The 23,909-nt window shown below is 46.4% G+C and overlaps 1 long non-coding RNA gene across 1 annotated transcript; it reads left to right on the top strand.

The window, feature by feature from the left end:
* The first annotated feature begins 4,866 nt into the window (after positions 1 to 4,866).
* Positions 4,867 to 13,023, top strand: LOC141165071 (uncharacterized). Its single transcript, XR_012251046.1, has 3 exons — positions 4,867 to 5,010; positions 5,732 to 7,988; positions 12,528 to 13,023. It is a non-coding gene; the product is annotated as an uncharacterized lncRNA (long non-coding RNA).
* The last annotated feature ends 10,886 nt before the right edge of the window (positions 13,024 to 23,909 follow it).

The raw sequence follows: 23,909 nt of genomic DNA, 5'->3' as shown, positions 1-23,909 counted from the left end.
AGATACACAAAGGGCAGATTTTTGATCTGGGTTGCAGAAAAGTGGGAGTTACTAAAGGATCCATAATCTATAGAAAATGTCAAATAATCAAATAGATAAGACTATTACAAAATGAGAATGATAAGATCCTGCGGTTGCCTGGAGACGGGCCACTAACGTAAGCCTGGTGCCTGGAATAAGTCACCTCCAGCAATGCCCTAATGTACCTCCGAGCAAACACTGTCCACTTGTGCACAGATGGCTGTGATCCTATTATGTCTCCATGATAGAGACAAATGAGTTATTTGTTGAGCTGTGTGGACAAGAAGGCAGCTGTTTTCCATTATTGATAGCATTACAATGGAAATACAGAAATAACCTGCAGTGTTGGAAGAAGGAATTAAAGATTAAAACATAATTATGGAACCAGCAAAAAACGGTGGTCAGCCTGCTAAACAACGACTTGTTTACTTTTACTGAGCAAGACTCTGAATATTACAAGTAATTCCCCCACGAAGTGCAAGAACAGGTACAGAACCTTTTACTCCCCTCATAGTAAAGTATTTTAGAAGTAATGCTGTCAGTGGAAGACCGATAATGGGTTCTCATAATAGTAATCATTTTACCGTGGCACACAGTTTCTGATATTTAATTATTTCACAAGTGGACCGAATTAGCCTGATTCATCAAAGCTTTCACGCAGAATTCTGGGATAAAAGCTTTGAAAAGTCACAAAATTTAGGCACAAGTCAGAGTTTGGCTTAAACGTTGCAACTTCTGGCGTCTTCACGTCAGTTTTTCCCAACTCCACTGGAATAGAGGCAGCTGAGTGACAGAGTTTGCTACACCACAACTCTTAATCCAGCAGGGACTTGAGTAGGATTTGTGGCAAGGTGCACACGGAAGTGAATACCACTCGTCCTGCACTCCTTTTCATGAATCGGGAGCATCTGACTCCAGCACACCTTCTCAAGATTGTCGTGAACAACACTGGTCTTGATGAATTGGGACCAATATGTTTTTTAAAAACCCAAATATATTCAACTGTTGAAACTCTGTCATGAACATCATAGAGGGCAGCACACCTTGTTTTTTGCACTTCTTTATATTTTAAGACAGGTCAAAGAGTCCCTTAGAAATAGGAACTTCCAGTTGCAATTTTTCTTTTACTGACATGCATTCAGTAAGTTTGTATTTTATTTTACTAAATATTTTTATCTTTTTCTTTCTAGATTCTTTTCTTCTAAATAAAAAAGTTTTTACCAAACACTCACATGTACACACCTGAATAAAATTTGGTACACACACAGACCTCACAATCACGGTATTCAGCCGAGGAGGCATATGCCTTCCTTGCCTCCAACACTGATAGTGAGGGAAAGGATGCCACCAACCTGATGCTCTCTTCCTAACCTCACAAATGGCAACCTGATGCACTCTACACTACTCACGTATGCCAACCTAATAAACTCTACACAATTCACATATGCCAGATTGGTGTACTCTACACAACTTATGTATGCCAACCTGATGCACTCTACACAACGTAAGTATGCTACCACATTATAAAATTCACATTCCAGGAAAAAATAGATCAATTCCATTATAGGGTCACTTGTGGGGGGTTTCCGCTGTTTAGGCACATCAGGGGCTCTCCAATCGTGACATGACGCCCGCAGACCATTCTATCAGAGAACTTGCACAACAATTTTTGGGGTCCATTTTCTCCTGATATCCTTGTGAAAATGGAAAAATTTGGGGTTAAAACCAAATTTTTGTGAGAGAAATCACATTTTTTCATTTTCACAGTTCAACATTGTAAAATTCTGGGAAGTCTAGTTTCCAAAATGGGGTTACTTATGGGGTGTTTCTTTCAGATGCCCTGGCTTGCACCCAAACAGTAGTTTTCCCCCCTCATATGGGGTATCGGTATATTCAGGCCACGCCAGTACATGTCCAGGCCTGTTTGAAGTTTGCCAATGACCATCTGGATGATCCAGAGAAAGCATGGGACAAGGTCATGTGGTCATACCAGTTCTACCCCAAGAACACTGTCCCAATCTTGAAGCATAGTGGGGGAAACATCATACTTTGGGGGTGCTTTTCTTCAAAGGTGGACAAGACGACTGCACCATACTGAGGGGAGGATGTATGGGGTCATGTATCGTGAGATTTTGGCTAACAACTTCCTTCCCTTAGAGTATTGAAGATGGGTCGTGGCTGGGTTTTCCAGCATGACAATGACGAGAAACACACAGCCAGGGCAACTAAGGTGTGGCTCCATAGAAAGCATTTCAAGGTCCTGGAGTGGCCTAGCTAGTCTCCAGACGTGAACCCAATAGAAAATCTTTGGATGGAGCTGAAACTCAATGTTGTCCAGTGACAGTCCCGAAACCTGAAAGATCTGGAGAAGGTCTGTATGGAGGAGTGAGACAAAATTCCTGCTGCAATGTGTTGAAACTTGGTCAAGAACTACAGGAAATGACTGACCTCTGTAATTGCAAACAAAGGTTTCTGTACCAAATATTAAGTTCTATTTTTCTATTGTATCAAATATTTATTTAATGCAATAAAATGCAAATAATTATGTAAAAATCATACAATGTGATTTTCTAGTTTTTATTTTTAGATTCTATCTCTCACAGTTAAAGTGTACCTACAATATAAATTACAGACCACTCTATTCTTTGTAGGTGGGAAAACTTGCAAAATTCGCAGTGTATCAAATACTTATTTTCCCCATTGTATGTAGATATATATATATATACACACATGACTATAGACTTTTCACTTCACAGTATTCCTATGTTAGGGGTAATGTGGGGGACATGTGGGGCTCTGTCACTACTGTGGATATGATGTGGATTGTATTACCGGTGCTGGATATAGATGAGAGGAGCAAGGTCCCTGCTCTGTCACTTCCAATGCTGGGATCAAGGAGGTTAATCCCAGGGCGGATACTAGCAGCCAATGAGTGTGTAGTGGGTGGGCAGTGGGCGGACTTGGACATTTAGGCAAGGGGAGAGGCTGCTTCTGGCTGTGAGCTTAGAAAAAAGTATGCATCTGGCAGTAAGCTGCCTGGTCTGGTAGAGCCAAATGTAAAGAAACTGAGTGTAGGGAATGAAGTGAAATTCAGGAGGAACGGAATATAGAAGCAAAAAACAAAATGTATAATGGTATTTTATATTACAATACAGCATAGGTTAGTTTAAAAGTTTAAAAAATAAAATTTGGATGTTGGGGCTGGATAACATCTTTAATGCCAGAAGGGGTCTGGATCTGTGTAGTTACGAAGTCATCAGAGTATTGGCAAATTATGCACAAGGCACTTCAGCACTCGGTGACAACTCTCTATAGCTTTACATCATACATGTCAAACTCTGGCCCTTGGGTCGAATTTGGCCCGCAGGGTTATATTATTTGTCTGGCGACACCAGACAACCACCTCTATGTGGGGCCCATTATTCTGTATGGAGAACTATGTGGGGCCCATTATTCTGTATGGAGGACTATGTGGGGCCATTATTATGTATGGAGGACTATGTTGGACCCATTATACTGTATACTCGTTGGCCCATGACTTGACACAAATTTATAATTTTGGCCTTTTGTGTGTTTCAGTTTGACATCCCTGCTTTGCATGGTCTGTCACTTTGTGGCTAAGTTCCTGTAGTTCCTAAATTGTACACTTTTCAATAATATGACTCAAAGTTTATTGTGAAATATATGTTAGGGAAGAAATTTCATGAAATGACTTGTTAAAATGGTGTCATCCTAATACAGGACCATGCTTGAATTTAGTGAGCTCTTTATGCATAGCTTCAGGATGTAATTTATATACCTGGGTGGAAATATTGTGATTTGGCCTTGTCATATGTATGAGGTGGAAGCCTATCACCAACTAAGAGACAAACAATGTTACCGCAAACTTACCTTTAATCCACTACTGGCATTTAGTGAAGCATTGAAGAACATTATTGCTCTGGCATATGAGGATAACGTCATTTCTAAACAATTCCACAACACACTCATAATGACAGAACCTAAATTATCAACATTATATTTGTTACCTAAGGTACATAAAGACTGTAGGGTACCACCAGGCAGACCAATTGTATCCGGTGTGGGTAACTTCGTGGAAAATGTGTCTAAATACATTGATATTCAACTAAAACCTTTGGTAGAAGCTCTACCATCTTACATTCGTGACACCGGGGATTTTTTACAAAAAATTGACTCATTGCGTGTAGATGATGATGCCATCTTGGTAACATGTGATGTGGAAGCATTATACACCAGCATCCGACACCAAGATGGATTGAAAGCAATATCTTATTACCTGTCTATGACACAGATGACTTCTATGGAAGTTAAGTTCATTGTTGAACTACTTGAATTTGCTTTACAACATAATTTTTTTTCTTTTTTGGTGGGTCCCTCTACCTGCAGATCCAGGGGATAGCCGTGGGGGCAGCCTTTGTGCCCTCCTATGCCAACCTGTTCCTGGGGCTGTGGGAGAGGGACCTATTCCTGTCAGACCGGCACGCGTCAATGGACCATGTCATTTTTGGGCACGGTACATTGACGATGTGTTTATGTTCTGGCTGGGAAGTCTACAAGACCTTACCTCTTTTTTTCCAACAACTTAATGCTAACCATCTCAATATACGGCTAACTTACAAGTTTAGATGTGAAAAAATTTACTTCCTTGATGTCACCGTTAAACGTGACCAGGATGGTTTCTTACAAACGGATCTATATAGAAAAGAAACCTCTGTGAACTCGGTCTTACATGCTAAGTCTGCCCACCCTAAACAAGTTATAAAATCCATACCCACTGGACAATTTTTACATATTCGTCATATTTGCTCTTCTGGTACAGATTTCGAAGAAAAAACAAAGGAGCTCAAGAATAGATTTTGTGAACGAGGATACAGTAACAGATCAATCAAACAAGCATACAGTAGAGCACGGAAACATAATCGACAGGAACTTATCCATACTACACGTTTGGGGGTTACAGATAGAAAGGTAAGATTAATTACCAAATATCATTCCCAATGGGATCTGATGAGGGAATGTATTGCGAAATATTGACCCATTCTCCTGGCAGATCAAACTATGAAATTGTATTTATCACATAAACCCAGCATTACAGCAAGGCGTAGCAAAAACCTAGGTGATTCTCTCGTGCAGAGTCATTACAATAAAAGTATGTGGGAAATGTGTTGCATGCCCAAACATCGAGCGTGCCACCACATTCTATTCTTCTGATGGTAGTAAAGAATTTAAAATCACACAGACAATCACATGCTCTACAAAAGCAGATGTATATTGTGTGATCTGTCCTTGCTCCAAAATGTTTGTCGGATTGACAACTAGAGCATTGAAAACAAGAGTAAGAGAACATGTACGGGATATAATTGCCGCCAAGGAAGAGACAAATGTTGATCAACTTCGAACTCTTCCTAGACAATTTAAGGTACATCATCAATGCGATCCTAAAGGGTTCAAAGTGAGGGGAATTGACGGTGTTGTGTTAGGGGTACATGGAGGTAGAGTCAGTCGTCCTCTTGCATAACTAGAAACCAAATGGATCTGGACCCTGAAATTCATGCAACCACACGGCTTGAATGAATTAATTAGCTTCATTCTATTCCTCTGATTTCATCTGCTTCATTTTTATCACACCTTTTATATGTCTGTCTCAGTTTTGAATTATTTATTAATTTTATTTGTTTTGTTTGAGCAGGTAACTTTACAGGGACACTATAAGGAATCAGAGATACGAGATGAAACATACATCCGGATTCGATATCCCAAGCACTTACACAATTGTTATCTTTGGAACTCATATATGACATAAATTTTGTTTGGGGATGAGAAGTCTTCATGTGTTGTATCTTGGTCATCTAGATAACAGACAAAAAATTCTAGATCCACATATTTAATAAAAGAATACTCTGCCAGTAACCTCCCAAAGAGAGACTGGAAACTTTGAAGAGAACAAGGGGTACATATGCTAGGCATTAAGTATTCTTGATGAGCAATAAAAATCAAACCGCACGGATTGAAAAATTATAGAGAAATTTTATTAGGAACACACTCCAGTTAAAACATACTTAAAAACATATAGCAAATACCCGTGAAGGTATGTAGTATATCAATATATAAGGGTAATACATATAATAATATGTATCTTGGTCATCTACTATCATGATGCATGTCTTCTTTTTATACCTGTGAATATGCATTTCAATGGTATTGTAGTGGGATGGTGCATGTCTACGGCTTATATCTGTTTATATGTGTTCCAACGGTATTAGAGTCAGATTCATACACACTTGACCATTTTTTCTGATCTTTGCACCATATATCCTAGTCTATATAGACATTTCCCCTTTTTTTATAGCACTTGTCTTAGTATATGCTTGTATTCTATGGTGCACTCTATACGCACCATTTATATTACATATACATTCTTGATGTAGATATGGTATCACTCAAATACTTCAGGGATTTGCACTGTGCACTTTTTATGGTTTAGTATATGTTTGTATTGCATGGGGCACTTGATACGCACCACATATGTTACATATATATTCCTGATGTAGATATGGAATCACTTAAATAGTTTAGGGATTTGCACTGTGCACTTTTATGTCTTAGTATATGCTTGTACTGCATGGTGCACTTTACTTGCACCATATATGTTATAGATATATTCCTGATGTAGATAGGGCATCACTTAAATAGTTTAGGGATTTGCACTGTGCACTTTTTATGCACTATTTACACTTTATGCATTTGGTATATGTGTTCGGCATGTTACTTTTGTTATGTACATATGTATATGTGCATGTAGATATGGTTTCACTTATATAGTTCATGGATCTGTACTGTGCACTTTTTATGCACTATTCACACTGTATGCATCTTGTGTATATGTTCGGCATGTTATTTATTTTTTATGTACATACAGTACAGACCAAAAGTTTGGACCCACCTTCTCATTTAAACCTGACAGGGCACACCTGTGAAGTGAAAACCATTTCCGGTGACTACCTATTGAAGCTCATCAAGAGAATGCCAAGAGTGTGCAAAGCAGTCATCAAAGCAAAAGGAGGCTACTTTGAAGAACCTAGAATATAAGACATATTTTCAGTTGTTTCACACTTTTTTGTTAAGTATATAATTCCACATGTGTTAATTCATAGTTTTGATGCCTTCAATGTGAATGTACAATTTTCATAGTCATGAAAATACAGAAAAATCTTTAAATGAGAAGATTTGTCCAAACTTTTGGTCTGTACTGTATGTGTATGTGCATTGTTTCTACATGTGGACATATATGTGCAATGTTTATGCACTTTCTTATCATATATTTTTATATACATGTGTATTATTATTATTATTTATTTATTATTTATTGTATTATTATTGTCCAGGGATGGGGGTATCCCTGGATGTATCAGCCGTGCTGGCGGTCCGATCACGTGACCAGGCCTGTGCTGGCGTGGGCGGGTCTTGGGTCCCGTGGTAGTGCCGCTGGCCTTGACGCATTCGTGGGATGCGCCCCTTTTCCTTGCGGCAGCGCGACATGCACATTACCTGATGGTGATCCGTTAAAAGCCTCTGAACTTCTCCTTGATGTGCAAATATGGAGGACTGATCATCAATGTGTGCTCATTTTGAAACACGCCCCTTCTCTTTGTTGATTGGCCACCTAGATGTTTATATACTCCCATTAGTAAGCCTGTTGTCTGAAGATCCTCCCCAAACCAAGTAGTCACCATTTTAAAGATTTACATATGTAGTTCCAGCCATGTTTACACATCGTGGATTGCACTGAGCGATTTGACTGGTCTGATTTTATGCTTACTATGTGTTCCTTGTGGTGATTGGTCATCTAAGAGTTTAAATACCTGCTCTTACTGGTGTGATACCAACCCCAGAAGAAGGCTTACTCCGAAACGTGTATAGGGGCTGGTACCACTGCCCAGTAATAGGTAATGTATGATCCTTTTATGATTGTTTAGTTTATACTTTTGTGCAAGGACAACAGATTGTCCTGTATGTCAGTTTACTATATTAGAAACTAGGTTTCTTCCCTTGACTTATGTTCCCTGCTACACTACAAACTTTACTTCCCTTCTCTTGCTTTCACTATTATGGGCTTTTGCTGCCACCTTGTGGTTTCCCACTGTAACTTTTAATGTTATGTGTTTTAGTTTCTTAATTCTTTGTATTTAATAAAATATTCTACATTTTATATATTGGTTCTTGAGTACTTTATTTTTATATAAATTGAGTTTCTCTGGTACTGAACCCTTTTCCATGGTGGTTTGGGATACCCGGTGATAGTTGCAGATAATCTGCACTGCACATTTCATGTAGGGGTATAACACACCAATTGATTCAACTCTTTTTTATTAACTTTTCAATAATATGACTCAAAGTTTATTGTGAAATATATGTTAGGGAAGAAATTTCATGAAATGACTTGTTAAAATGGTGTCATCCTATTACAGGACCATGCTTGAATTCAGTGAACTCTTTATTATGACCCATTCTTTCACAAATGTCTGTAGCGGCAGACTGCATGACTTAATGTTTAGAAATACTAAGGGGTGTTTCTAAATTCTTTTGTTCATATACTGTATCTAAAGTCTGTCAGAAACCGTCAGCCAAAAAGGCTACCTCGCACAGACTTGGCTCAAGCCATTCCAGTTAACAGAGCCCCGAGGAACCCCAGCCTTCACACTTTAACCACCATAAAGGGATCTGCACTTACTACAGGGTCCAATTTAGTCAGGGTTACAGCCGAGGTCAGATAGGTGTTCAGTGAAATCAGAAGTCAGGCTAGCTGGGGTCAGAGTCAGGAGGATTTCAGAACAAAAAAAGTGTCACAAAAGTCAGTGTCACAAGTTCAGTCAAGATTAGAACTAGAGATGTGCGAGCACTAAAATGCTCATTACACTGTGTTCCAAATTATTATGCAAATAATATTTTCTCAGATTTTCCCAAATTACCTATATGAATTGCAGTCATTGTAATTTTCCAGTCAAATAACTATTAGAGTACAATTGAAAGGTTTTTGTACAAACTGCCTATGATAACAGTATATTTTTAAAAAAATAAAAAACTCAAACTGCACTCAAAATGCATGTTCCAAATTATTATGCACAGCAGAGTTTTCAACCTTTTCATTTTACTAAAGAACAAAAAAATGGTCATTTTTGAAATTATAAGCATTAGCAGGTTATTACAAACTGAAATCAAACAGTTTTCAACTCAAAACTTTATTCTAGGTGATGTTACATTTGCACATAGGACCCCTTGTTCGAAAGGAGCTTCTGAACTCTCTCGTCTATTGAATTTGTCAGGTTTTGAATGGTTTCTGCTTCAATTGTTTTGCATGAGGACAGAATACCCTCCCAGAGCTGTTGCTTAGATGTGAACTGCCTCCCGCCATCATAGACACTCCTTTTGATGATGCTCCAGAGGTTCTCAATGGGGTTGAGGTCAGGGGAGCATGGGGGCCACACCATAAGTTTGTCCCCTTTTATGCCCATAGCAGCCAGAGATGCAGATGTGTTATGTGCAGCATGAGACGGGGCATTATCTGCGGGTATCCCCTTTCTCTAAATCTCCTTCTGAGATCTCTACTCTCACCACAGAAATCCCTCAAACTAGGACTATTTCTGCGTAATCTACAGAACTGATCCTTCTGGATGCCTCATTTCAAATTGTCGGGTGGTGGCTCTTCCAATGCAACAAGATATTTGGCTTAGAACAGCTTCATTTTCCCAGTAGAGGCGGCAATCTGAATAAGCTGCTGCTTCAAATCGAAACTAAATGGATCATTCTCTTGAATGCTAATGGTCCATTGGGCTTAAATGATCGTCTGGATTTTTCTGTTTTTATGATTCTGTTCTGATTTGTGTTTTTTTATTTTTGTGATCGTGTGTTTTTGTTTAATTTGCGTATAAAGGATGTGATGTCATGTTTTGTGTGTAACACAGACCTGTAGAAGCGTCTTCACGCGAAACAGCTATTGTCTGCTTTTTTCTTCCCCGCTCTCCCTGCTTGCCGGACTTTTTATCCTCATGGAATAAAAATACTGCTTTTAAGGACTGGTGAGTGCAGCTCATTTTTCTTTTTTATGGTTATTTTGGACTGTTTAAACTTTTTAATGATCTTTTGCACCTGAAATGTCACCAAGTCCGATTTAGGTGTCTGCATTGTACATGTTCAGCTTTGCACTGACTATTGCAGCTGCTTGCAGGTGGTGCAGGTTTTTCACTTTCCTTGCTGTAAGAAGTATATAGGACTTGATGAGGTAGATGTTGTTGGCAGGGACAGTGTAGTGCAGCGCAGCAATAAATCAAGAACAAAGTGGGGTGCAGTCTTCAGGCTTTACTCACAGTTCTTAGGCAGTTCCAGTTACCGCTGCAGCTGGTTATAACCGCCCACGTCGTCCTGTGTTCTCCAAGGAAAGGGTCCAGCCAACTCCCAGGCAGTTCAGGTACGCTTAGTTGGGATTCCCTTCTTCTGTGCCTCTCTGGCCATCTCCCTGCGCTGACTCTCACCCTCCTGCCCTGCGCCTCACAATCAGTGTCCCAAGCCAGTGGCTTCGGGCCTTGTCGGGTAACTTACTCTCAGTCCCCTGGACCCTATGTGGCCACCTTTTTCGGCGATGTAATTGTGGATTTCGGCTGCAACACCTTGAAAATGCTGCGACTTCCGGTTGGCTAGCTGAGCCTGGTTGTTCTCCACTAGTCTGGGGCTGGTCCCCTTCTGCGGCCTGGTCCCTCCACTCGACGGCGGTCAGGTGGATGCGGGTCCCACGGAGAGACGCTCCCATGCCCCTGAGACCCCCTGTGTCTCTTCTTCCTTCTTCTGGGCCCTTTACTCTGGGCGCCCTCCTGTCTGGAACTGTCACTAGCAGGACTTTCCTCCTGGGCTTACAGCCCTGACTGAACTGAACTCCTTCTGGAAGGTTCCCCTTCATATACCCTCTGCTAGGTTTCTCCTCTTTGCTGCTTCCTCCACCCACACCCACTACATGGCTCCCTCTCCTTTGGCCCCCCCCCCTCCAGCAAGGAACAGGGCTCAGCCGTGACCAAGTGTTGGAGTGGTGTAGTGCTGGATGCAGGTGTGTGGGTCCGGGGTAGTGTTCCTTCCTTACATGGGAGTGGGGTACCACACCTCTGAGTGTGAGGTGCAGTACCTCTGTGGCAACTGGACCCAAAGGGGTGCCACACCAGCTTCCTAGGTATGCTCGGTGACTTCGTCATCCACCACCACACCCTGGTCTTCTTACTTTGTGACTTAACAACAACAACACTTAGCGGCAACTGAGTCTCATAATTATTCTCCTCCTTATCCAAAATTTGACTTTCCCCACCATCATGTTCTTGTGGCCGTGGCTGACCTAAGGTTTGTGCATCACTAAACAGCATGTCCTCCTGCCCCCCTTGGAGCATGCAGGTTGAGGGTACACAGTCAAGAAATCATGTTGTAAAGAGCTCCTCGGAGTGTCCTAGTGTGGGATCACTAGTCTCCTGTGACTCAACATGTTGGGAGGAAGGAAGATCAGGGTTAGGATTACGTGATCCAGACTGTAGCCTGGTGAGAGTAGACCATGTGGAAGACTGGGTGGTGCTCTGGCTTCAGAAGTGGTGTATCGTGCCTCCTTGCAAAGTGGGACAGGAACCTATATTTCATAGATGGTATGTTTCTTGTGCTCCAGCAACAGGCGTAGTTGCATGTCCTCAGCATCTGTATGCACAATCATCATGTCACAATTCCAGCATTCTGTGTGGAATTGCTATGCTGTCCTATTGAACTGGTTCTTGCTGTGTTTTGATGGACTGCTTGGCTGTCCAATCCTTTGAGTGGCAAGTTGGGCTCTCGGTGCTTTGATTGACAGCTTGGCAGTCCAATCTTTGACTGGGATTTCCTGGGCAGTCTCCAGGTCTTCCATGTTCTGGAGATTGCCCAAGCTATTTAACTGAGCTGACAGCCCCTGTTCACTGCCAGACGTAGTTTTTTGTTCCTGGTGAGTGTTTGCCTCATTCTGTTGTGGTGATCTTCTGCTGCCTGACCCTGGACTGTGACCTGACTTACGCATCTGTGTTTTCCCTTGGTATCTAAGGGCTTTCTTGATATTGACCCTGGACTGTGACCTGAGTTGCGCATCGGTCTTATCCCTTGGTATCTACAGGCTGTCTTGCTATTGACCTCGGAACGTCTGACTATCCGCCTCACAGTCGCTTTGTGAGTTAGTGACTAGCGTCACACATCAGCAGTTCTACTTTCCCGCATGCCTTACGCATTTTGTAATTGCTAGGTTTCTTGAAATTAAGTTTATTTTTAATAAAATAAAAAAATTGGTCACCTGCAGCAATCAAAGCGGTTTTTTGAAGTTTACTCCAGATGACAATCAAATTCAATCCAAAAAAATGATTAGCCTTTTTGCAGTTTTAGAGATCACAGAAATGTTTCCACACCGCGTAATAATAATAATCTTTTTATTTATATAGTGCCAACATATTCTACAGCGCTTTACAGTAACAGACATTATCGGCACTGTCCCTATGTCTTTTGGAGTGTGGGAGAAAACCGGAGAACCTGGAGGAAACCCAGGCAAACATGGGGAGAACATAGAAACTCCTTGCAGATGTTGTCCTTGGTGAGATTTGAACCCAGGACCCCAGCGCTGCAAGGCTGCAGTGCTAACCACCGTGCTCACAGAAATGTTCCCAGACCATATAGCACTGTATGGCTGAGAAATGTAACCCTAAAAAAATGTAAAAGCTTTTATCAGTGTATCGCTGTGACACGCACAGCTTCGTCAGGGAAGATGTAATTAATGAGACTTTTATTGCACATGTATATTCTTTGTCGTTATTGGGTTTACTTTGATATTATTGTGACTGTAATAATATTGGGACCCTCGTTGTTAATATTTATTTTCTATTATTGATCGAGAATTTTGGTGAGAATATTTGGCATATTGTATGCCTATGGGTTTGGTACTATGGAATTGAATGGTTTTAAACGTTTTTACTTGGTTGTCTATGTTCCTCAATAAACATTTATATTTTACTAATATCCAGGTGTGCTCATTGTTATGTAGAGTCTTTTTTTCTTCTCCTTTGTTACAGCACACACACCCATTCTGCCTGGCTAGATGGCATCACAGGTTCAAGCCACTTCTAGTAAGTATACCTGGCTGGACCGAGCGTGAGCTTGGCTACAAAGGGAGATATCACTGGAGCAGGTACAGATAGAGGTGTAACAATATGCCAACAAAGGATATATAACAAAGTATTGAGATGAACTTTTGTAATTGACCAAATACTTATTTTCCAGCAAAATTTGAAAAAAATTTCTTTCCAAATCAGGCAATGTGATTTTTAGTATTTGTTTTCTCATTAAAGTAGCGAATGTCACAGTGTTAGCAACGTCCGATTTTGTTTTACGGAAAAAAAAATAGTACTGAGTAGCTTTATAGGTAGGGAGGTAACTTCTTTCTTTTGAATAAAAAAAAAATTGTTCTCGCCGGTTAATTTCTTTGCTAGTGCATTAGTGAAGCTTACGTTGCAGTGTCAGTGACGTCCATTTTTCTTTTGCACAAAAAAGAATTGTTTGCATCGAGTACATTTTTAGCGAGTATTATGGGAGCGTACATTGTTGACAGTGTTGTTGACGTCCGTTTTTGTTTTGCAAAAAAAAAGGTTAGTGTCCAGTAAATTTTTAGGTAGTGCATTAGGGAACGTATGTCGCAGTGACAGTCTGTTTTTCCACACAATACAGATGTAAAAGCACCACTTACACATACATCCCCAGTGTTTTGAAGAATAAAATAAAAATGGCCGATTCATCAAGAAGACGCTATTTGCCAGAGGAGGCATCTGCTTTCCCTGCCTCTGGTACGGATTCAGGCAGTGAGGAAGATCCCACATTCCTCTATTTCTCTTTCTCCTCCACTTCATCTAGTGAGGAAGAACCCCCAGCAAGGCACCCTAGGACCCAGGCAACCCCTACAGCAATTGATCCCATATGATCTGCACCCCCCGAAAATTATCAGCCTGTTATTCTAGATTTCATCGGCAGCTGTGGAATAAAATTTGACGTTACAGGCTTCACTGAAATTACTTCTTCAAATTCTTTTTTAGCGATGAAATAATAAATCTTATTGTGGCCCAGGCAAATTTTTTATGACCATCAATTTTTCACCCAAAATCCCACATCATCATACGCCAGATGGCCCCCTGTAAATGCAACAGATATCATGACATTTTGGGGCATTGTGCTGCAAATGGGCAAAGTCAGAAAACCAAAGATTGGGCAATACTGGAGTACTGATATTCTCTACAGCACACCAGTATTCCGTATGGCCATGACAAGGAGACAATTTGAAGTGATCCAAAAATTGTATAGCAGATAATACTTCCAGTCACCTGGGCACCAACACCTCCGGTCTGTCTTCCACACGATCAAGCCTTAGTAGCCGTGAGTCTCGACAACATACTCCTCCTCACCCTGATGCTCCTTCCTCCCACCATGCCGAGTGTCGTCAGACAGCAACTGATCACACAGTTGGACACTCTGAAGAGCTGTTCACTGGTCCATTTCCATATTTGGGCCACTCGCCTGCTCCGCTTGAAGTGGTGGAAGAGGAGATCCCATGTAGCGATGGCCAAATATTTGAACAGCCACGGCCACAGGAAGGCGACACTGGCAATTTGTCACAAGAGGTGGACGATGACGAGACACAATTGCCACAAAGTGAGGAGGAGGACTGTGGTGCGGAAGTGGAAGAGGAGGAGGTGGTGGATGATCTAGAAACTGACTCAACGTGGCAGGAGGACACGCAGAGCGAGGCCAGCAGCGCACAGGGGGAAGGAGGCAGAGTCCACGTCCCACCGCAGCGTTCAATTGTCCATATCCCAGACCTTTGAACGAAAGCGCAAATTCGCAGCCAACGCCCCACAGGCCACAGTCCTAAATTTGCACATTTCACGACTGCTTGCGTTGGAAATGCTGCCTTTTAGTCTGGTGGAGATGGAATCCTTCCGCAACCTTATGGCTGTGGCCGTCCCTCGGTACTCGGTCCCCAGCCGACACTATTTTGCCCGGTGTGCCATTCCTGCACTACACAAGCACGTGTCCCAAAATATCTGCCGTGCCCTCAACAACGCAGTTACTGGGAGAATCCACCTGACAACGGACATGTGGACAAGTGCTTGTGGCCAGGGACGGTACAAATCCCTGACGGTACACTGGGTAAACATAGTGGAAGCTGGGACCCAGTCGGACCTTGGGACGGAACACATCCTCCCCACACCGAGGATTGCGGGCCCTATGTCAGTCAGAGTTGCCCCCACAGTGTACAGCTCCTGCGCATCCTCCTCCTCCTCATGTTCAGCCTCCATCTCAGATATCACCACATCAGTTACAAGCTGGAAGCGCTGTAGTACTGCCTCAGCCAAGCGGCAACAGGCTGGGCTGAAACTCATAAGCTTAGGTGATACACCTCACACTGCTTGTGAGTTGTGGACAGCTGTGAAAGAGCAGGCAGATCTCTGGCTGAGACTGCTGAACCTAAATCCAGGCATGGTCGTGTGTGACAATGGCCGTAACCTGGTGGCGGCTCTGAGGCGAGGCGAGATCAGACACATACCATGCCTGGCTCATGTGCTTAACAGCGGTTTCTTAAATCGTACCCTGAGTTGCCAGATCTGCTCGTCAAAGTACGCCGCCTGTCAGCTCATTTTCAGAAGTCTGCTGCAGCTTACGCCTCCCTTGCTGTGTTGCAGCAGTGTTTGCAGCTTCCGGCACACCGACTGGTGTGTGATGTCCCCACACGTTGGAACTCTACCCTCCACATGTTGCAAAGGATTTGTGAGCAGAAGAGAGCAGTTGTGGAGTACCAGCATCAACAAGGCCGTCGGTATTCAGTTCAGACTCCACACATAAGACCTCAGGAGTGGACCTGGATGTCTGACATATGTACCATCCTGACAAACTTTGAGGAGTCCACCAAGATGGTGAGTGGCGATGTCGCCATCATTGGCGTCAGCATCCCACTTGTCTGTCTTTTGCAACGCTCTCTGCAGAGAATTAAAGAGGAGGCATTGCAGCCAGAGTATGATGAGATGGATCAAGAAGCCATAGCGGGCGATTACACACAGCCCAGCCTCATCTCATCCCAACGTGCACTGAGGGAGAGGAGGAGGAAGAACAGGAGCTGGTATCATGCGCTGTAGACGGTAGTACCTGTACAACTGTCATACCATCAGTTCAGCGTGGGTGGCCTGAGGACAGGGGGGAGGAGGAGGAGAGCATGGTCAGTCATCATCTTGGTGAGGACATGGAAATCTTGCCTGTTACCAGTCTGGCACGCATGGCTGACTTTATGTTACTCTGCCTTAACCGTGATGCTCGCGTTGTCAAAATGTTGGGTGACAGTCACTACTGGTTGGTGACACTTTTAGACCCCCGCTACAAGGAGAACTTTCACTCTCTTATTCCTGAGGTGGAGAGGTCTACAAAAATGGGGCAGTACCAGAAGGCCCTTGCTGCAGAACTGTTAAAAAAATTCCCATCTGAACACGCTAGCGGCAGAGGTCACAGTTCGTTGCCCAACCAAGGCGTACAGGCAAGAGAGACGCAACTCCAATCCAGCAAAGGCAGGGGAACACTGTCAACGTTCTGGGACAGTTTTCTGAGACCTGCCCAGCTTACAGGCCCTGAGGCGCAGGTTACTCTCACAAGGAGTGGAAAGTTTCAAAAGATGGTGAGGGAGTACCTTGCTGCTAGCGTGTTATCGGAGCGTGTTTTTAGTGCCGCTGGGGAAATTATAACTGATAAGCGCACTCGCCTGTCAACTGACAATGCTGACAAGCTGACCCTTATCAAAATGAACAAGGGCTGGATTGGGCCAGACTTCTCATCACCACCAAATGACAGCAGAGTAACAAAGTCAAATCCACTGTGTTATTTCGGGAGGTGTATTCCCATGCACCGCTTCACACCCACACATGGGTAAACGCTTCCTCATTTCGGCTATTTTTTGCTCTTCTCCTTATCCTCAGCCTCCACCACAACTATTCCACCAGGGTGACCGTGGTTCGTGTTGCAGACATTGCAAGTTCCTCTGTCCTAATTTTCGGCAGCTTTTGCTTGGAAGGCATAGGCAAAGACTTTGGAAGACCCACTCCCCAATAATGGGAATAATGTTTTTAATATGCTGAACTGCATGGCTCTTGTAAGGGGCATTGCAAGTTCCTCCGGCCTAATTTTTGGCAGCTTTTGCTTGGAAGGCATAGGCAAAGACTATGGGAGACCCACTCCCCAATAATGGGAATAATGTTTTTAATATATTGTACTGCATGGCTCTTGTAAGGGGCATTAAAATCATCTTGTTAAGCTACTGTGACCTCCACGTCTCTTCCAAGGGTCATTGATATTGTCTTTTTATTCCACTGGGACCTCCACATCTCTTCCAAGGGGCATTAAAATCGTCTTCTTAAGCTACTGTGACCTCCACGTCTCTTCCAAGGGTCATTGAGCCTGTTATGGGTCCTACTGGTTGTCTCGGGCCCTGCTGGCTGTGGTCATGGTTGTCTCGGGTCCTACTAGTTGTCTCGGGACCTGCTGGCTTAAGCCTTGGCCTGTCTCGGGCCCTAGTGGTTGTTTCGGACCCTACTGGTTGTCTCGTTCCCTGTTGGCTTTGGCCTTGGCCTGTATTATGCCCTACTGGTTGTCTCGGGCCCTGCTGGCTTGGGTCTTGGCCTGTCTTGGGCCCTGCTGGCTTTGGCCTTGGCCTGTATCAGGCCCTTTAGGTTGTCTCAGGACTTGCTGCCTTTGGCTTTTCTCGGGCCAATCTGGTTGTTTCGGACCCTGACGGCTGTTGCCTTGGCTTGTCTTTGGCCCTACTGGTTGTCTTCGGCCCTGCTGACTTTGGCCTTGGCCTGTTTTGGGCCCTACTGCTTTTCTCAGGCCCTGCTGGCTTAGGCCTTGACCTGTCTCAAGTCCTACTGGTTGTCTCGGGCCCTTCTGGCTTTGCCCTTGGCCTGTCTCGGGCCCTGATGGCTTTGGTCTTGGCTTTTCTCGTGCCCTACTGGTTGTTTCGGGTCCTGCTGGTTATGGGCTTGACTTGTCTCGGGCCCTACTGGTTGTCTCGGGCCTTGCTAGATTTGGCCTTGGCCTGTCTCAGGTGCAACTGGTTGTCTCAGGCACTGCTGGCTTTGGCCTTGGCCTGTCTTGGGCTCCTCTCGCTTTGGCCTTGGCCTGTCTTGGGCCCTACTGATTGTTTCCAGGCCTGCTGAGTTTGACCTTGGCTTGTCTTGGGTCCTACAGGCTGTCTCGGGTGCTGAAGGCTTTGGCCTTGGCCTGTCTCGGGCCCTTCTCGCTTTGGCCTGTCTCGGGCCCTAATAGTTGTCTCGGGCTCTGCTGGCTTTGGCCTTGCCTTTTCTTGGGCCCTGCAGGTTTTTTTGGGCCCTCCTGGCTTTGAACTTGGCTTTTCTCTGGCCCTACTGGATGTCTTGGGCGCTACTGGGTTTAACCTTGGCTTGTCTCAGGCCTTACTGGTTGTCTCGGGCCCTGCTGACTTTGGCCTTGTCCTCTCTCGGGCCCTACTGGTTCTATCGGGCCATGCTGGTATTGACCTTGGCTTGTCTTGGGCCCTACTGGTTGTCTCGGATCATGCTGACTTTGGTCTTGGCCTGTCTCGGACCCTACTTGTTGTCTCGGGCACTGCTGGTTTTGGCCTTGGCTTGTCACGGGCCCTACTGGTTTTCTCACATCCTACTGGCTTTGGCCTTGTCTGTCTCGTGCACTTCCAGTTGTTTCAGGCTTTTGGCCATGGCCTGTTTTGGACCCAACTGGTTGTCTCGAGCCCTGCTGGCTTTGGCCTTGGCCTTTCTCGGGCCTTACTGGTTGTCTCGCGTCCTGCTGGCTTTGGCCTTGGCCTGTCTCGGGCCTGACTGGTTGTCTTGGGCCTTGCTGGCTTCGGCCTTGGCTTTTCTCGGGCCCTACTGGTTGTCTCGGAACCTTATGGGGATGGCTTTGGCTTGTCTCAAGTCCTACTTGTTGTCTCAGGCCCTGCTGGCTTTGACCTTGGCCTATCTCAGGCCATAATGGTTTTCTCGGGCCCTACTAGCTTTGGACTTTGCTTGTCTCGGGCCCTACTGGATTTGACCGTGGCTTGTCTCGAGCTCTACTGGTTGTCTCGGACCATGCTGGTTTTGGCCTTGGCCTGTCTTGGACCCTACTTGTTGTCTCACGCCCTGCTGGCTTTGGCCTTGGCCTGTCTCAGGCCCGACTGGTTGTCTCGGGCCTTGCTGTCTTCAGCCTTGGCTTTTCTCAGGCACTTCCTGTTGTCTCGGGCTCTGGTGGCTTTGGCCTTGGCTTGTTTCGGGCACTACTGGTAGTCTCGGAACCTTATGGGGATGGCTTTGGCTTGTCTCAAGTCCTACTGGTTGTCTCAGCCCCTGCTGGCTTTGACTTTGGCCTGTCTCAGGCCATAATGGTTTTCTCGGATCCTACTAGCTTTGGACTTTGATTATTTTGGGCCCTACTGGTTGTCTTGGGCCCTGCTGGATTTGACCCTGGCTTGTCTCGAGCTCTACTGGTTGTCTCGGACCATGCTGGTTTTGGCCTTGGCCTGTCTTGGACCCTACTTGTTGTCTCGGACCCTGCTGGCTTTGGCCTTGGCTTGTCTCGGGCTCTACTGGTTTTCTTGCGTCCTACTGACTTTAGCCTTTGCCTGTCTCAGGCCCTACTGGTTGTCTCGGGCCATGCTGGATTTGGCCTTGGCCTGTCTCGGGCCCTTCTGGCTTTGGCCTTGACCAGTCTCGGGACCTACTGGTTGTCTCAAACCCTGCTGGCTTTGACCTTGGTTTGTCTAGGGCCCTACCGGTTGTCTCGCACCCTGCTGACTGTGGCCTTGGCTTGTCTCGGGTCCTACTAGTTGTCTCAGGCCCTATAGGCTTTGACCTTGGCCTGTCTCAGGCCATAATGGTTGTCTCATGCCCTACTGGCTTTGGACGTTGATTGTCTCGGGCCCTACTGGTTGTCTCGGGGCCTGCTGGCTTTCACCTTGTCTTATCACGGGCCCTACTGGTTGTCTCGGGCCCCGCTGGCTTTGGCCTTTTGGTTTTCCCTGCTGGCTTTGGCCTTGGCTTGTTTCGGGAACTACTGGTTTTCACGCGCCCTACTGGCTTCAGCCTTGGCCTGTATCAGGCCCTACTGGTTGTCTCGGGCCATGCTGGATTTGGCCTTGGCCTGTCTCTGGCTCTACTGGTTGTCTTGGGTCCTGCTGGCTTTGAATTTGGCATTTCTCGGGCCCTAGTGGTTGTCTCGGGTGCTGCTGGCTTTGGCCTTGGCCTGTCTCAGGCCGTACTGGTTGTCTCGGGCGCTGGTGGCTTTAGCCTTGGCCTGTCTCTGGCCATACTGGTTGTCTCGGGCCCTGTTTGCTTTGGCTTTTGCTTGTCTTGGTCCCTATTGGTTGTCTCGGGCCCTGCTGGCTTTGACTTTGGCTTCTCTCGGGCCCTACTGGATGTCTTGGGCGCTACTTGCTTTGACCTTGGCTTGTCTCAGGTCAAACTGGTTGTCTCGGGCACTGCTGGCTTTGGCCTTGGCCTGTCTTGTGCCTTACTAGTTGTCTCTTCCCCTGCTGGCTTTAGCCTTGGCCTGTCTTGTGCCTTACTAGTTGTCTCTGCCCTTGCTGGCTTTAGCCTTGGCCTGTCTCGGGCCCTACTAAATGTCTCGAGCCTTGCTGTCTTTGGCCTTGGCCTGTCTCGGGTCCTACTAGTTGTCTCGAGGCCTGCTGGCTTTGGCCTTGGCTTGTCTCGGGCTCTACTGGTTTTCTCGCGTCCTACTGGCTTTAGCCTTGGCCTGTCTCGGGCCCTACTGGTTGTCTCGGGCCCTGCTGGCTTTGACCTTGGCCTGTCTCGGGCCCTGCTGGCATTGGCCTTGGCCTGTCTTAGGCCGTACTGGTTGTCTCGGGCGCTGTTAGCTTTAGCCTTGGCCTGTCTCTGGCCATACTGGTTGTCTCGGGGCCTGCTTGCCTTGGCTTTTGCTTGTCTTGGTCCCTACTCGTTGTCTCTGGCCCTGCTGGCTTTGACCTTGGCTTTTCTCGGGCCCTACTGGATGTCTTGGGCGCTACCGTCTTTGACCTTGGCTTGTCTCGGGCTATACTGGTTGTCTCTGGCCCTGCTGTCTTTAGCCTTGGCATGTCTCTGGGCCCTACTGATTGTCTCGGACCCTGATTGTTTTGGACTTGGCTTGTCTCAGGACCTATTGGTTGTCTCAGGCCTTTGGCCTTAGCCTGTTTTTTGCCCTACTGGTTGTGTCGGGCCCTGCTGGCTGTGGTCATGGCTTGTCTCGGTTCCTACTAATTGTCTCGGGCCCTGCTGACTTAAGCCTTGGCCTGTCTCGGGCGCTAGTGGTTGTTTCGGACCCTACTGGTTGTCTCATTCCCAGTTGGCTTTGGCCTGTATTATGCCCTACTGGTTGTCTCGAGCCCTGCTGGCTTGGGCCTTGGCCTGTCTTGGGCCCTGCTGGCTTTGGCCTTGGCCTGTATCAGGCCCTTTTGGTTGTCTCAGGACTTGCTGCCTTTGGCTTTTCTCGGGCCAATCTGGTTGTTTCGGACCCTGCCGGCTGTTGCCTTGACTTGTCTTTGGCCCTACTGGTTCTCTCTGGCCCTGCTGACTTTGGCCTTTGCCTGTTTCGGGCCCTACTGCTTTTCTCAGGCCCTGCTGGCTTTGGCCTTGACCTGTCTCAGGTCCTACTGGTTGTCTCGGGCCCTTCTGGCTTTGCCCTTGGCCTGTCTCGGGCCCTGCTGGCTTTGGCCTTGGCTTTTCTCACGCCCTACTGGTTGTTTCGGGCCCTGCTGGTTATGGGCTTGACTTGTCTTGTGCCCTACTGGTTGTCTCGGGCCTTGTTGGTTTTGGCCTTGGCCTGTCTCAGGTGCAACTGGTTGTCTCGGGCACTGCTGGCTTTGGCCTATCTTGGGCTCCTCTCTCTTTGGCCTTGGCCTGTCTTGGGCCCTACTGGTTGTTTCCAGCCCTGCTGGGTTTATCCTTGGCTTGTCTTGGGTCCTACAGGCTGTCTCGGGCGCTGAAGGCTTTGGCCTTGGCCTGTCTCGGGCCCTCCTCGCTTTGGCCTGTCTCGGGCCCTACTAGTTGTCTCAGGCTCTGCTGGCTTTGGCCTTGCCTTTTCTTAGGCCCTACAGGTTGTCTTGGGCCCTCCTGGCTTTGTCCTTGTCTTTTCTTTGGCCCTACTGGATGTCTTGGGCGCTACTGGCTTTAACATTGGCTTGTCTCAGGCCTTACTGGTTGTCTCGGGCCCTGCTGGCTTTGGCCTCGTCCTCTGTCGGGCCCTACTGGTTCTATCGGGCCATGCTGGTATTGACCTTGGCTTGTCTTGGGCCCTACTGGTTGTCTCAGATCATGGAGACTTTGGCCTTGAACTATCACGGGCCCTACTAGTTGTCTCGGGCCCTGCTGGCCTTGGCCTTGTCCTCTCTCGGGCCCTACTGGTTCTCTCGGGCCCTGCTGAATTTGACCCTGGCTTGTCTCAAGCTCTACTGGTTGTCTCGGACCATGCTGGTTTTGGCCTTGGCCTGTCTTGGACCCTACTTGTTGTCTCCGGCCCTGCTGGTTTTGGCCTTGGCTTGTCTCGGGCTCTACTGGTTTTCTCGCGTCCTACTGACTTTAGCCTTGGCCTGTCTCAGGCCCTACTGGTTGTCTCGGGCCATGCTGGATTTGGCCTTGGCCCTGTCTCGGGCCCTTCTGGCTTTGGCCTTGACCAGTCTCGAGACCTACTAGTTGTCTCAAACCCTGCTGGCTTTGACCTTGGCTTGTCTAGGGCCCTACTGGTTGTCTCGCACCGTGCTGACTGTGGACTTGGCTTGTCTCGGGTCCTACTAGTTGTCTCAGGCCCTATAGGCTTTGACCTTGGCCTGTCTCAGGCCATAATGGTTGTCTCATGCCCTACTGGCTTTGGACGTTGCTTGTCTCGGCCCTACTGGTTGTCTCGGGCCCTGCTGGCTTTCACCTTGGCTTGTCATGGGCCCTACTGGTTGTCTTGGACCATGCTGGTTTTGGCCTTGGCCTGTCTCGGACACTACTTGATGTCTCGGGCCCCGCTGGCTTTGGCCTTGGCTCGCCCCTGCTGGTTTTGGCCTTGGCTTGTTTCGGGAACTACTGGTTTTCACGCGCCCTACTGGCTTTAGCCTTGGCCTGTATGAGGCCCTACTGGTTGTCTCGGGCGCTGTTGGCTTTAGCCTTGGCCAGTCTCTGGCCATACTGGTTGTCTCGGGCCCTGCTTGCTTTGGCTTTTGCTTGTCTTGGTCCCTGTTGGTTGTCTCGGGCCCTGCTGGCTTTGACCTTGTCTTCTCTAGGGCCATACTGGTTGTCTCTGGCACTGCTGGCTTTGGCCTTGGCCTGGCTTGTGCCTTACTAGTTGTCTCTGCCCCTGCTGGTTTTATCCTTGGCCTGTCTCGGGCCCTACTAAATCTCTCGGGCCTTGCTGTCTTTGGCCTTGGCCTGTCTTGGGCTCTACTGGTTTTCTCGCGTCCTACTGGCTTTAGCCTTGGCCTGTCTCAGGCCCTACTGGTTGTCTCGGGCTATGCTGGATTTGGCCTTGGCCTGTCTCGGGCCCTTCTGCCTTTGGCCTTGACCAGTCTCGGGACCTACTAGTTGTCTCAAACCCTGCTGGCTTTGACCTTGGCTTGTCTAGGGCCCTACTGGTTGTCTCGCACTCTGCTGACTGTGGACTTGGCTTGTCTCGGGTCCTACTAGTTGTCTCAGGCCCTATAGGCTTTGACCTTGGCCTGTCTCAGGCCATAATGGTTGTCTCATGCCCTACTGGCTTTGGACGTTGCTTGTCTCGGGCCCTACTGGTTGTCT

This window comes from Phyllobates terribilis, unplaced genomic scaffold, assembly GCF_046119375.1.
Source record: "Phyllobates terribilis strain yellow unplaced genomic scaffold, ASM4611937v1 Scaffold_11__3_contigs__length_659146591, whole genome shotgun sequence".
In the NCBI taxonomy this organism is placed as follows: Eukaryota; Metazoa; Chordata; class Amphibia; order Anura; family Dendrobatidae; genus Phyllobates; species Phyllobates terribilis.
The sequence above is the reverse complement of the archived record's forward strand: the minus strand, read 5'-3'. Positions and strand labels throughout refer to the sequence as shown.